Genomic DNA, 15,320 nt, shown 5'->3' on the forward strand with positions numbered 1-15,320 from the left:
GCTTGTGTTTCTGCTTTGAATCCCGACTGCCTCAACCAAGCATGCCTTTTGATGACAGTCCCCTCTGCTATAAGTCTACCCGCATTGTCAGCGGCGTCCAGAGTTGCTTTTACAGTGCAGCCTGACACGTTCCTTCCTTCCGCACAAATGCGAGCTAGCTGGCTTTTAAGGGGTTCGGGAGCAGAGTCTATTAGTGCTGCCACTTCTTCCCACTGGTGACAGTTGTAGCTAGCCAACAGTGTGGTGGAATTCGCGATTCTGGCTTGGTAGGCTGCCGTGGAAGCTACTTTCCTGCCAAAACCATAAATTTTTTTACTTTCTTTGTCGGGGGGAGCCTCAGAGGAAGATAATGGTGTACCAGCTCTTTTGCGGGTGTTGGTTACTACTAGAGAGTCTGGCTTAAGTTGACCTCTAATATATAGGGGGTCCGACTGGGCTGCTTTAAACAGCTTCTCCACTCTCGGATTTACAGGTCTTGTCAGGTTTGGGTTGACAAGGGATGGTGCTATTCTGCGTTGAACAGATTTTAGGATGGGAATGGTCTGGGCTACTGGCTTCCTTTCCCCTATTAGTTCTTCCGCAAAGTCCCTTTCTTCCTGGACACCTTGTGTGTCTATGTGGAAGTGGTTAGCTGCCCGAAAGAGCAGTTCATTCAGGAGGGGCTGATTATCTATTGGGGAGTCAGACACTGGGGCTTCCCTTTCGACTGGTGAGTCCATTCTGAAAATATCTGGGCTATTTTCTGGCTCATCCTCGTCTTCGTCTTCGCCGTAATAATCTGATCCTGCAGGATCTTCTGGCGTGTCAATTTCCTGACCTTCTATCAGGGAAGAGTTTCCTTGGTCTGTAGGGAAGAGGTAAGAATAGGGTTGGACCTCGATGGGGTCTAAAGGCCTAAATGGTGTCTCGACCCGGGGTCTTTTATTTGAGGGGATAGGGTCCCCTGACCCTGAGGGAGAATCTTCCTGAGGGTTTAAAGCTAGGAGTTGTTCAGGGTGTCTTTCGAAAAAATTTGCCAAGGAAGACATCCTTGACATTACTCTGTCAATGTCCTCGCATGACCAGAGTTTTGAGCTTGGGGTGACCTTGCTGGGACTTTCTATGGATTGGCCCTGAGAAGACTTGGTCAGTTCTTTTGTAGTGGAGGACTGCAAGGGTTGTTTCCTTTGTTGTTTACCCCCTTCCCCGTGGGTGGAAGTGTGTTTCCCCTTTCCCTTATCTTTCGACGCCTGGCGTCGAGGATCGGAGGTGGAATCCCTGTCCTTCGAACTAGCCTTCGAAACTGGCCCCTCTTTACTCCCAAGTGATGTACCCTTTTCCTGGGGTGCAGGCTGGGGGTGGAAGTCGTGTTCGTCTCCGGACGATTGATCTTCCGGGATATTAATGGTCGAGGCACTCTGTGCAAGTGTGGAGGCTTGCCTGACGTCGTGCGGCGACCTCGACCGGGACCGCCCAGAGGACGTCCTTTCGGACCGCTCCTTCTGTGCCTCTTTCCGAGGTTTCGACGACGTCGAATCTCGGGTGGATTTTTTGTGTTTAGCGTGTGTATGTGTAACGCTTTTGTCGCCGGGGGACTTCCCCATAGTCGCCGGGACGGACGACCTTCCGAGGCCGGGGACGTGCGTTCGGCTGTCCTTCGACGCCTTGGTGCCCTCGCCGTCCGAAAGTTCGGCGTCGCTGCCGTCGCTGAAGGTACCCTCCGCCTCCATAGCTGCTAGCTTGGCGTGGTGGGCCCAACGCTTGGTGGAGCGGTCCTTAAGAGTTTTGGCCTTAAACCTATTACAGGCCCTGCAACCCGTCTCGGGGTGGTCTCTGGGTAGGCAAAGGTTGCACGTAGCGTGCTTATCTACCCAAGGGTATTTCTTATTACACTTGGGGCAAAACTGAAAGGGCGTACCTCCATACGCGCCTGTGGGCAGCGGGCAAGTGTGTGTAGGTAATAAGGTGTCGAGTGTGGAAGTGTACCAACCCCCACTCTCCCTACTTGTAGGGCCGAGGCCAGCGGCCCAGGCCCGAGCCGAGGCGGAAGCCTCAAGGCCCAATCCGTCGGGTATTCGACGTTGATCTCCTCCCCGGTTCGGCGTCGAGATGTTGATCGACGAAAGGTTGGCCAAACGGGGCAAATTAGAATTAGTTTAGAGTGAAAATATGGCAAAGCCAGGGAACTCCGATGAAGTGCTTCCGACCAGAATGGCGGAAAAAAACAATCTGGGGATCCTAGACGCGTGAGGGATCATGGGTACAGGGGACGTCACACTAGGGATAGTATTACTGGCACGCCCTGTGTCGACGCCCATTTTTCGACTTCGAAAAACAAACTGTAATACTCCGCAGCTTCCACTAGATGTCGGCCTATGCACAGCATGTGATCTAAGCAGATTCCACAAGCCTCAGAAATATATATATACTGTAAAGAAACACTGTCTTTGTATAAAACAACTCTGTCATAATATCCCTTAGGCTTATCGCCAAATGGAAAGTATTGAAAGTGTGCAGGGGACGTAGCTTTCAATAATTTGGATTTCTCTGTTCCCTAGTATATTCTGCTGTGTTTCTCTCCCCTGCACCTCAAACTCTGTTAAAACATTTGATTGAATTATACTTACCTTTCATGTAAATACATCTTTGAAAATTGGTGTGCAAGTGTATTCCTGTGTTTTGTTTAGACAACTAGATACCTGGTTTCCCCCTTATTTCACATCATCAGCTAGTATGGTCTGACATTTTTGTGGTTGGAGCATTAGGGTAGTGCAGTGTAATCAAAGGCCCCAAACAAATGGAACTGAAGGGTCATGTGGAAAAGGCCTACCTGTCATTACCAAAGGAAAAGCAGCCTCTTAATTCACAAAGGAAGAAGAAATTCAAAGGTCACTTTAACATGAAAAACAGGATTTCTAAACACTGACACAAAAACGGCTTTGCGTGTGTGTTTGCAAGTTAAAGCAAGACATGAGAATAATGTTCCCCAGCCAACATAAAGTTGTCAGGGAAAAGACATGGTGTATGTGTTGAAAAAAATGTACATTATGCTTCACATGCAAAATACTCGCAAAGCATTAGAAAAGTAAAGCCTGCTTGGTTTGCCATGAAAAGTTCATATGGGCCTATTTAGGCAGACTATGCGGGTGTCTATCTGCAAGGGAAATCCAGAGAAAGCAAACACAAGAATGTAATCTGAGTGTAGATTGGAAAAGCACATCACATTGCAGGCTGAGAAATAAATGCATAATTTGTCAATGAAATTGTCACCCTTCAAAAGGGGGTACCCTGTGACAATTCAGACACACTTTTCAGCAGAAAAACGAACAGTAGATAATAAAAAGTGTATTTTATTAATGACTGAAAGAAACAGCCCTACACTTTCAGTTCAAAAGCAAAGTGAAAACTGATAAGTACAACACGCTGTATCTTAAAGAATAAAGGATGAGGTTAGAAAATTGCAATCTGCAACTGCCATTTCAGCCATGGACACATGGTGGGGCTCTGTGCAAACTTCACAGGGAACTCCCCGACTGGAAGCCTGGCTTTTACATCTCCCAACTGTTTACAACTGCAATAATGTGCGGCTGCTACCAGGTGTCAAAAACAGACTTTCCCTAGACTTGCTGTCTCTGAAAGGGCAGTTCTGAGCAGGCCAAATGCTCTAGCTGGTGCATCCCAGGTATTTACAAGCTGAAATCAACTTCAAGCAAACTTCCAATAGACTAATAAAAAAACACTTGCCCATTGAGAACAAACGGCCTGGTGGCAGAAGAGCTACCATTTGTCCAACATGAAGATTTACTATTCATTTAAAAGGACTATTATAACTTAGGTCTTTTTCTCAGCAACCATAAGTTGTACTGATTACATGTATGTTTCATTTTTTAGGTAATTTTCAGGTGATTTTGGTGATATAAAATTCATCCACCTGCGACTCAGGAAACTGTAATAATCATCTAAAATGGGTTTCTGTCTGATCTGGAAATGTTCAAAATTTGAGAGTTGGTGAATGGGTGGAGGCTAAAATTAGGAATATGGATAATAAATTACATGTTCATAACCATTAGGCTTTTTGTAAAAATGGCATAAAATTGCCAAATGGCTGTGCAAAATGGCATGGACCGGGCTGTTGTGTTATTAAATTCCCCCTGGTTAACTGAATCGGAATATGCATTCCGATTCAGTTAACCAGGGGGAATTAAATAAAACAACAGCCAGGCAGTTACTAGTAAATCACGAAGTTTTTGATATATAACTAGTTTTTGTCAACATTTTGGCATGAGAACAAATGACGATTACAAAAGGGAATTGTCATATGTCTGCTCCAGACGCCTAAACAAATCCTTAGAAATGGGTGGGAGTTGGGGGGAGAGAGAAGGATAACTGCCATCTGATAGCTGCCAAAACAAAAGGAGATTTTGCAGAGATTGCCTCTGGGTGGAGATGTCTAGGCCATCCTTGAGAGTTGAGTGACCAGACCCCTGCCCTATCTTTCCAGAGGGTCCTGACATGCAATGACATGCAGCTGGCTGTCCTGAACTTTAAACAGAGGTTTTCAATGTGAGTAGACTTGAGCCCTTTGAAACCAAAAGGTGGGGGAATCTACTGGCCTTAAATACGTCCCCTTATAGTGGTGAGGGAAGGCAAAATTGTGTAGATCCTTAGCCTATTTAACTAAAAATATTAATTTAATTAATCCCCCTTGGGGGGACACCACAGATTGATTATTGTTAAAATTCAAAATTAAGAAAACTCATTCCCAGTGTGTGCTGAAAACTATAGATTGTAATTTAATTGGGTTGTCCCATTTGTCCTGTTGACCCCGACGTCTTGAGGAAGAGAAGAGGGGTGTCTTTGTCCCTAAACTAAAATAATCCCTAAACTGTCAACTTCCCACAACACAGGCGGGGGGGGGGGGGGGTCTAAGGCAACAGCACATTTCTCAGATCATCCGAATTTTTACTATCCAGCTTCCCCAACACAGGCCTTTTAAGTGGAGGGGGGTCTGAAATCCAAACATCCCAAATCATTCCAATTTTTCTGTATGACTTCCCCAACACAGACCAAAGTATGGGGGGTCTGAAAACAAACTGCTAAATCACCCTGTGTTTGTTTTAAACCAAAAGTGTGGGTGAAGTTGTAATTGCCATATGCATTTGTACCAATCTATAAACCTTCCTGTTATCCTTTAGAGCATGCAGGAAAATTTAAATTGCAGAGCACTACATTTGTAATTGTTTCTGTTTATTAATCAGTTTAATTATATATTGAAGTGAAATTTGTAGAAAGTAAAGAATTGTGATTTGTGTTCTTTTCAATCACTTGTGTGATTTATTTATGTTGAGAGAAGTTTATTGGGTTGTGCCACGGATAAAGTGGTGTTGATATTTTAGAGCAAATTTCTTAACATCTAATTCAAATAACCATAAATATATTTCCTGTACACCAGCCTGGTTGTTGGTTCATTGGTAGCTCAGGGGTAGGAATCCAAGTGGCATTAGATTAATTGGAGATAGGGCTGAATAAAAAGAACCAACATCAACTGTTTATTGCGTGACATGTAGCTTGGGGAGGGAAGGAACTCCCTGTGTTGAGGGTGGCCTCTCAATAAACCATTACAGGGTATGTTTAGCAAACAACAGCAAAGTTAAGGCTTGAAAGAAAACCCTTTCACATGAAATGAGAAAGTACAATAATCAATTTGAGTCAAGTCACACATGCCACCACCACGTCATCTAGTAACCATCACTGGAAGTTCACCTCCAGTTCAGAGCCACATCAGCAAGGCATTGTGGGTATGCAAATTAGCCCAAATGTAAGCCCTTTGCTCCTGAAAATTGCCTTCATTTTACAGGGCACTGTTACTTTCTACATAGCTTAATCAACCCAAGACAGTTGTCTGCAGTATTGAGAAATATATAATATATATATATATACATATATATAAATATTTTCGTTTAAACTGATTTTAAGAATTTCTGATGATAAACGCATTGTATTGTTAACGTAATTCTGAATTTGGTTAAACTTTTAATAATCAAGAAAAATAAACTACTAAAGTATATTTTTCATTTTTCTAAAGCATAGTTTTAATTTTTCTGCATAGGATTGCAAGAGAATTGATATCACAACAAAATTAAAAGAATGTTTCTCCACGGCAACCATAAATGATCTTTTGACAGCAATTACATCTGCGCTGCACAAACGCAATAGGAAGCGTGTACACGGTTTGGAAAAAAATCAGCTCGCGACTATTGGACGCCCCATATCGGAAGAGACGGACGTCTGTTCTTTCCGTGATCCTAGCGGCTCAGTTGGAGCCTAAATCTATTTCTCAGCCCATAATTGCTTGCAGATGTGTGATAATGCAATCAAAAGGCTGAAACTCATGCAGCTAACAGAGAAAATTAAAACACATGTTCCAAGGTGCCTAATGGAAGCCCAAGACAGAGCTGGGAGCAGCAGGTCATTTTAGCAGAATTTGTTAGTCAAAACAGCCGAGCCTCGTGGCCTAATGTGTATGCATAATTTAATTAGCGGGCACTTATGAAAAACCTGGAAGCGGAAAATGGATCAGCCAAAGATATGTGTATGGGTTCCACGCGGTCTTGATTTGGGTACGTTGCGAACCGGCGAACAGCAGGCAAAAACCCGGGTGACAATGTTCCAACTAAACAAAGTGTGTGTTTGTGTGAATGTGTGTGCAGCCAGCAGGCAACAGGTTTGACTGCTAGCAGGGCTGACGTGGCCTTTGATATTTCTTACGGGAACACTAAAAGGCCCGTTCGTTTGGCTAATTCAACATCTGCTATTGCAATGTTTGGAACACCTTCAATAGTAACTAGTCAAAGAAAGTTTATATCATTTATTTTTAAATTAGAGGTTCACAGCATTTCATAAAATGTAAAGTCCCCACGGGGAATTATACAGTATGATATGATATGATATGGCATTTATAACGCGCCTATGCACAAGTGCTTCAAGGCGCGACGAGGCGAGGGAGGGAAACAAAAGGAGGACAGACAACGATCCTACTAGGCCAGGTGTCATTCAGATCGCGCAAGTGCGTGGGAAGGGGGCAGGGACAGTGCAGCACAAGATGATAACAATAAGTAAGTAAGGGCTATATAAGTACTGCAAAATGTACCTTATGTGGACATTGCATGTTCCTTTGCAAAGTCAAGAAACTATCAGGTGTTCTGCGATGATATTAATTTAACATATATAATGGGGGTATGTTATCCATTTTCGCTCTGTTGCAAGAGCTCTTCCCATTGGTGAAATGTGGAGTGCATGTAGAACATACAGTTTAATATGTTGCCAACAGATATTTTAAGACGTTTCTGGAAGCATGCATTTAGAAGCCAGCTGTGTGGCTTAGAATAAGCGCTAACCTAGAGCTCTCCTGTACAAGATTCCAACAGTGCACCAAAAAGCTACCACACACGTCCCCCCTGTTAACCCACGGGTCGCTGTGAATTGACAAAGAACATTAGTTAAACAAATAAAGGAATCTGAAAAGCCAGCGTGGGCTTTAAATACGTGTTTAAGTGGCAGCTGGAATGCCGAGGAGAGAGCTGTCTTTTACTGGCTAGGGCAGCCGCCATTGTATAGTGACAGCTCCACTGTACTAAGTGGGGTGACGCCATTTTCATATTAGATATGCAGACTCGAGAAGACAATTATACCGAGGCTTTTATGCAACTATTTCAGGCTTCCACCATAAAGCTGGAGGATAGGGAGGATAGCTCAAGGGCAACGTGCTCGTCTTGGAAGCAAGACGACACAGAGCACCACGGGTCCGCACTTAGAAACCTCTCCGTATTAAGCGCTTTATAAATAACCTATCATATCGTGCCATTGCACCACACTGTGGAATCAGGATGCGGCACAGACCACGGAGATGCTCGAAGACCTACACGCGGAGCCTTTACACGGACAGTAGTATGTACGGTCCCTTGTAAAGCCACATTGAGTGGCACAAGTGTTCCCAACTCTTCAGAGTTTGCCCACAATAAGACCTTGTTATCACATCAGGTCCACTGGCACTGCTACTTGGCAGAGCTGCACACCAAACCTTCTTGTTTTAATGTCCACAGAATTGCAGAGCACCTTAAATGTTACCGTCTATGAGACAGGAAGCCCAAAGCGGTGTCTCTGGTATGAGGTCTCCGATGTGGGAAAAGACACCAACCAGGACAAATACAAAGGACTCATCAGGGACGCAATTCCAAATGTGCCCCCATGAGCTCTGAAATGTTGCGGGGTTCGAGGGAACAAAAGAGAACAAAAGACCCCTGTTCCCTGGTTCAGTCTCCAAAGATAGATTACTGTGTGCGGTTTACTGGTTTGGGAAAGCTTTTGTATATAGGTTTAATGGGGTGCTGCTTGGCATATCGCGTGGTGTCCCTACCTTTTGTGTAAATCCAGTACAATCCAGTCCAAAGCTGCACGGGAATGTTGCTGTGCCTCGGAAAGCGAGGGCTGAAGTATCTGGAACCAGATATGGCCGGATTCTTGAACGGTGTCTGGATTCAGCTTTGAACCCCTGCCAGACCAAAATGCCAGGAAGATGCTTGAGGTAGGAATTGACTCTAGGACTGGATGGTAAAACTCCCTCTCAGCTTCCAATTGTCTTGGTAGCCTCAAGGTTTATGCACCCAGTCATTGTCAAACCAGGGTAAGTTGCGTGAAGAATGAAAAAGAAGCCCCCGAAAGACAAATCGTGTGGACCCTCTGCCGGATCGCTTCCTTTGAAAACCGCCAGTATTGAAGATCCGCCTGTGTTTGCAAAGAGCGGGCTGCTCCATTGATCCATAGCGAGCCAAGCCGTGCTGCTTTCTTCCCTTGATCGAGCAAGAATGGCGGAGTGGCCAGCTCAACCAGCAGATCCTCTCATCTAAAGCAAAGTGAGCCATCTGCAACCTTGTACCCGCCAGAAGTCTTGCTGGCCTCGATCATTGGGCTGGCCGCGGTGACAGAGGGAAGAGAGCCCCTGCACAGAATCGAAAACTGGCCAGGTCTGCAGCTGGCCATGAAGGAGCGCATTGAGGAGCAGGCTTGTAAGGAAACCTGGGCCAGTGCCTTCCACTCCCCCCTGCTTCTCCTATAAGGACATTTCTGGGACATCAGAATGTCGCATGCATGGGCCTAGCAGAGAACCTTGTGGACAATGTGCTCGACCCCTGGAAGACTTTCTAATCATCTCAGAAGTGTGTATGTACATTCTCCTGCAATAGGAAGTAAAGTGTATATTGTTTCATAATATCTGGTGTGGACCTTATATTATTTGATGCGACATTGTGTGACACGGCTTGTGTAGGATCGCTTTCGCTTTTCCAGTTGATGTTGGCAGCTCCAGGTGAGCCTGGGAAAATTTCATGCGACCCATTTGCCTAAATGACTTTGTGCTCTCATACCATGAACACAGGGCTGGGGGAACCACCATATTAACAGCAAGTCTATTTCTGCAATTGTAAAAAAAATTTCAAATAAAATGGAAAGTAGATTTGTCTACAGGTGCTCCTTGTACCTGATTTTTTACAGACACAGGATTTGGGACAGAGTTTTACAGAGGTAGACTGTGTCCATTAAAGTAGCTCCAAAAACTTTCTGAGGTAACCGCCAGGTCTGGAGACTTCAAGGGTGAGCAGAAGCGCTTGGCAGGTACAGATGGGCATGAAGTGTTGCCTGGGGGCCGGAGTCATGTAGGATTGCAGACCCTGATCTAATAAGGGCGCCCAGGGGACACTGGGGTTCATGGTGCCTCGCTGCCATGCAGATGACTCCAGAACAGCAGAACAGTGGAAACATTCATATTTTTTCCTAGAAAAGGTTGGGGGCTTGGATGCACCATCATTGATGAGACTGGCTTGACGGATTGTCGAAGTGAGATAGGAGCAAAGGGTCTTTGTGGATGGAGATTAGCCCTGGGGCATCGAGTCGTTGTTACAGGGGTTCTTGTCTTAGTTGCGTATTTATAACGCGCTTAAATACCCAGAGGTTTCTAAGCGCAGACCCGGGGATCGAACCTGTGTTGCTTCATGTCGTCTTGCTTCCAAGGCGAGCACGTTGCCGCTGAGCTATCCTCCCGGGACAAGGTTAGTTTCAATAGAATCATTGGATCTCATGCAGAGGTGGATTTAACACTCGGACAGGGGACAAATGCCCACCGAGCCCCCCTCACATCAAAGGCAACAGCCCAGCTGCACAGGGCCCGACACTGAGATCTTTTCCTTTTAACAGGCTCAGCAAGCACACCATTTGCAATGGGAGGCGATTAGTGATGTTAAGAGGTTACAATACATGGAAAATGTGTCCCTAAAGTTAAAAAAGGCTGCACTTGTGATAGCCATTAACTCCTCCCACCCTAAGCTCCGCCCACCCAGTGCCCTCTGTCAGTCTTGCCTACGGGGCCCTTTGACTTCAATCTGCCACTGATGTCATGCCCCACAAGGCCGTGTGCGAGGATGCAGAGTTTGAATGGTCGTCTTTGTCCCACTGCAGTGGAGGGTGTGGGGGCTTGTAATGTCTTTTCAAGTTTTGTGTCATGTGCTCCTGTCTCTTGAGTCTAAGGAACACCATAGTGGGGTGGTTGGATACTTTGTAGTTTTGGTATTTGTGTAGTTGTGTTTTGTAATATGCATAGCATAACAAGACCATTTTCATTGTATAATATGTGTGTGAGAGAGCATGCTTGGCTATGATGGTGGCTTGTAGTTTTGTTCCTGGCAGTGTCTGACAATAATGGATCAATGCCTTGTGCAAGTATAACATTGGTATCAAGTGGCGGTCGGACCTAGAACAGTTAAGTGCCTGTGAGCTGATCGGACCTAAGTGAAAAGATCTTTTCACTGAAAGACCGATTTAGAAAGACCACTCCGTCACCGCATGGAGCAGTCTTTCTAAATCCAACTGCCACGCCCCTGCCGCAGACGGGTTCTTGCAGGGGCTGACAGGCAGGTCGGGATCCGGAAGCACAGGACCGGGAGAATGGGTAAGTGTGTAGGTGTGTGTGCGTTGGTGTGTGTGTGTGTATGTATGTATTTGTTTTGGTTTGGGAGAGTGGAGGATATGGGGTTGGGGAAGGGGAAAGGCAATGAGAGATGGGGGTTTGTGGGTGCGTGTGTGTTGTGTATGTATGTGTTTTGGTTTGGGGAGTAGGGGGTGCAAGGTGGTGGAAGTTGGGGGCAGGGAGGAAGAATGAGGGCTTGGGGTGAAACTCCGCAAATATGTTGTTTTTTTTTTTAAAGGGAAAAAGCGTTTTTAGAGGTCTCAAGAGAAAAAAAAAACACTACAATGCCGGTTTTCAGATCAAAAGAAAATCAGTCAAAGTAAATCGGTCTTTTTCTCTTGAGACCTTTAAGAAGGGTCTTTTCACATGGAATCGATCTGACCATGCAGATCAGCATTCTGCTGGTTTTCCTTTCCTCTATGAACCATACCAAGCCACAGAGAATACATGCCTTGAAGCATTCTCTTTATCCAGTGATTTTACCGAGGATTATTTACTCAAGGTATTTGTACTGATCATGTTTTAAGGAAAGAATACAGAATTAAAAAAGATATATATTTATATGGGGGGCTTAGGGGTTGAAACAGATTGGGGGGACTAGAAGGGGCTAAAAAATGGGGAAATGGGGGGGCTTCGGTGGTGAGCCCCCCCTCCAAAAAACAAATGAAAAAATGTCTTTTTCATTAAAAAATACCTTGAATAAAAAATCTGTAAAATCAGCTTTCCCTGGACGTAAGTGACCATCTTTCAATCCCAATGCTGCAGAGAACAAAAGCATCCCCTCTCCAATGAGGGCAGTGGTCGAAGTGGGCGGGAACGGTCGGGAGCGGTGCTCCTCTACTTCTTTTAATTACGTTTTACTGTTCCTATACTTTTATTTTAAAAAGATACCGTTCCGGAACGGTTTCATTTTAAAATAAAAGTGTAGGAAGAAGTTGAAACTTGCACCTTAGTGCACTGCACTGGACGTTCCCTTACACAGCAGGCGCATGTGTTTTGGGGTTTGTATTGTGCATGGGAGGGGTCGTGGCGATGGGGTTTGTGGGGAGTGGGTGCAGACCGGTAGGGAACATAGTTCCACTACTTCTTTTCGTTCACTTCGACCACTGAATGAGGGTTTTGCTGTAGCGTTGATTAAAGAAAAGCAGTGATATTTTGCCTGTTATTCAAATGTCCCGCCTGCGAATTCTGCACAAATCAGGATCATTTCAACAACCGACATGACTCCTCCCTTATCGTGCTTTGCAGATTTCCGCACACCCAACGTCACCAGGAACATCGCAGATGATGTAGGGGCCCTCAGCCGTCACAATCCACATAATGCGATCACCAATCGCAAAACTGAACTAAACCCCAGAAATGGGCGGGGCCTACAAGGGTTCGATGTGGAAATTCACTTCAGGGGTTCATGAGATCAAAGGTCATCCGCTGCATAGGCCAGTATATGTGTTGGTATGGCAGCTCACCTTGCATCTTTATCACGTGCATTTTTACATTTTTAATTTCAAGATTTTTCAAAACAACATGAATATTTTTTTTTTTACGCGCACACAAACAGTTCTGCGTAAGTAGTGCAATTCCTTCCGCCAGACTTGCCAACCATAGTGGCTGGATAATGTCAGGCATCTTACTAAGGCCCGATGATCTGTACCTCAGTAGATAAGGCGGCTGCCCCAGGCCTGCAGTCCTTTAAACTCTCCCTTCCACCAATGCAGCCGAAACTGCGAGGCTCGCTTTCTTTATAAGCTACATAAATGCTCAGCGTGGCGTGTTGTGGTTACTCCTTCCTCCTGTGTCCGCCATCTGATGCGGCCCACGGGTCCCAGAAAGCTCATTTATTAAGCCACGCCCCCCATACTATTTCCCTTCACTGCAATAAACGGTAAAACACGATTGGACTGTGGGACACTTCATCTAGCAAAGACTAAATGAGAGCTGGTGCCCCAGGATCTATACCCCCCCCCCCTCCCCAATCTGTGCACCTCCAGGGACTGAGGAGCTAGCGAAAGCCTCGCCGGTTTTCTCTGCCACGGGCAATCCATCCATTAATATAAAAGTACATCACAGGTAGGTCTTGTATTCAGCGAGGCCTTCACACGTATACTCCTGTTATAAACAGAAAGAGGTGGCAGGCACCATTCATAGCTTTTACATTGAACCCCAATACTTCCTAGAAGTCTGAAGGACAGCAGGGCGGTGACGTTGCACATTAAAGGCAGCAGCGCGAGCAGAGCCCGGATGGGACCTCATCACAATGCTTGAATCCCTCTTAAGTGTTTATCAGTCGAGTGCAAGCCACTCTCTGCTCTGCGACCTCACTTACCACTCCAAACAGCTCAAAGAGGTGTGTGAAACGGAGAATGTACTCGCCGCAGTAAGGAGTGGCAGACTGGGAGGAAATCCCCCCACTGCTCTGTGCACAACAATCAAAGAACACAAACTCGTCTGTCAAAGTCACTAACATGGTTCAACTGCTGTGCAGCATCTCCGCTGATTTTCACCCCGCTGAAAAACCATCGAATACACATACAGTTTACTGTAAGGAGGACTTATCCCCACACAAAGGCCTGCCCCATCATTGAGCGACGTGTGAACCCAATCCAACATGGCAGCATGAAGGCCCAGGCACTTTAAGTGCTTCACACTTCTGCCCTGTATTTACGACACAGGGGGGCAGATTTATGTAACAGAAGTGAACAGCTCCACTGCCAGAGCTTCCTGGAGTGGTCACTTCTCCGTGAGTGCGCGACCTCATGCCACGGGTCTTATTCTCAGATTGGATTTCGCACACAAAGGCCTGCCCCATCAAGGAGAGACGTGTGAACCCAATCCAACATGGCAGCATGCAGGCCCAGGCACTTTAGGTGCTTCACACTTCTGCCCTGTAATTAGGGCATAGGGGGGCAGATTTATGTAACAGAAGTGACAGCTCCACTGCCGGGGCTTCCTGGAGTGGTCACGTGTCTGTGAGTGCGCAACCTCATGCCACGGGTCTTATTCTCAGATTGGATTTCCTGCCGATAATGCACGCCAATGGATGCATTAGAGATTTCAAAGGGCTTTGCTGTTGCCTCATTACCCACGATAGTCAGCCTCCAGTGGCTTGCAGCAAAGATACATTGCACAGACACAATGTGCACCTCTGGCCCTTGAGCTCTGTTTTCCCGGGCTGTGCCGGCTGCTAGAATGAAGGTGACGACGAGAAATCCTGAAATGGAGGAGGCACCCCGATAACCAGGGCGGTGTCCTCCTCCTAAAACTCCCCCTCCCTCCTCCACAGGATGGAGGGGGAGGTGCCCGCCGAAGGCCAGCAAAGCAGGGGAAAAGCCTGCGAAACGGTGCAGCGCGCCAAAAAGGAAAAAAGCCCGCGAAGGGGGCAACAATGGAAAGGGGAGGGGCTACCCCCTTTATAGTGAGCGGGCTTCCCACTGCAGGCAGCATCCAGCCTTGGCAGTGGGACGCCCGCCTGCAAAGGGTTGGGAGAGTTGGGCCTATGATGGACTGTTGGAAGGAAAGGGAGACGCAGGTTTTTGTACATGGAGCAGTCGCCGCATCTTCAGAATTATTTCCACTGTGTGCAGTGGTTGTTATGATATTGTGAAAATAAATCTGCGGCCTTTTTATGCCAAAAAACAAAGCAAGACTCATGTTACAGTTTTCTGGGAGGAAAAAGAGGAATGAGTTATTGCTATGTAATGGGTCCAAAATGGACGGATGCACAGGTTATGGCTCGTGCAGCTCAAATGTTGCTCCACAGAGTGCCGGAGCGCAATCGCTGCTAGCAGGGGGGTTTAGGGGGTCTATACCTCCGGGTCTTTTGGTTGTAACCCCGGATAGGAGCTCGGTGGCTACAACCAAAAGGCTAGCTAGCCCCGGGTCCCGACAGTCCCGACATTAGCATAGCCCCAGATCTTTTCCAGACCTAGCATAACACACCTGCCGGCGGCACATACATTCTGCATCCCACACCAAACACACAGATGGCAACTCGCCGGCCAAAGAAGAGATGCCAAACCATTCCAATTAGTTTTTCCGCTCGTAGTTTTTAGCCTTTGCGAGTGCGGGAATTTTACAGAAATATTGGGCATGCCACAGTTTTTAATAACAGCACACAGATATGATATGATATGATAGTTTATTTATATAGCGCCTATACATGTTTCAAAGCGCTTCAAGGCAAGGGAGGGAACAAGGGAAAATACAATGACATTCTTACAGGCCATGAACAGTAAGGATGTGAAATTGACTATCATACTCGGCCTCATACACGGAGAGTAAACACATATTTTCTTGGGGTTTGCCCAGTGTGCAAACTAGAAATGCA

General features: G+C 46.1%; 1 protein-coding gene across 2 annotated transcripts in view; it reads right to left on the reverse strand.

Moving 5' to 3' along the window:
• The window catches only part of PRKCE (protein kinase C epsilon), a 1,836,175-nt gene that overhangs the window by 1,362,897 nt on the left and 457,958 nt on the right, over positions 1 to 15,320 (reverse strand). The gene's annotated exons all lie outside the window — the stretch shown is intronic.

The sequence above is a fragment of the Ambystoma mexicanum genome, chromosome 4q, assembly GCF_040938575.1.
Source record: "Ambystoma mexicanum isolate Mex_15411 chromosome 4q, UKY_AmexF1_1, whole genome shotgun sequence".
Lineage (NCBI taxonomy): Eukaryota > Metazoa > Chordata > Amphibia > Caudata > Ambystomatidae > Ambystoma > Ambystoma mexicanum.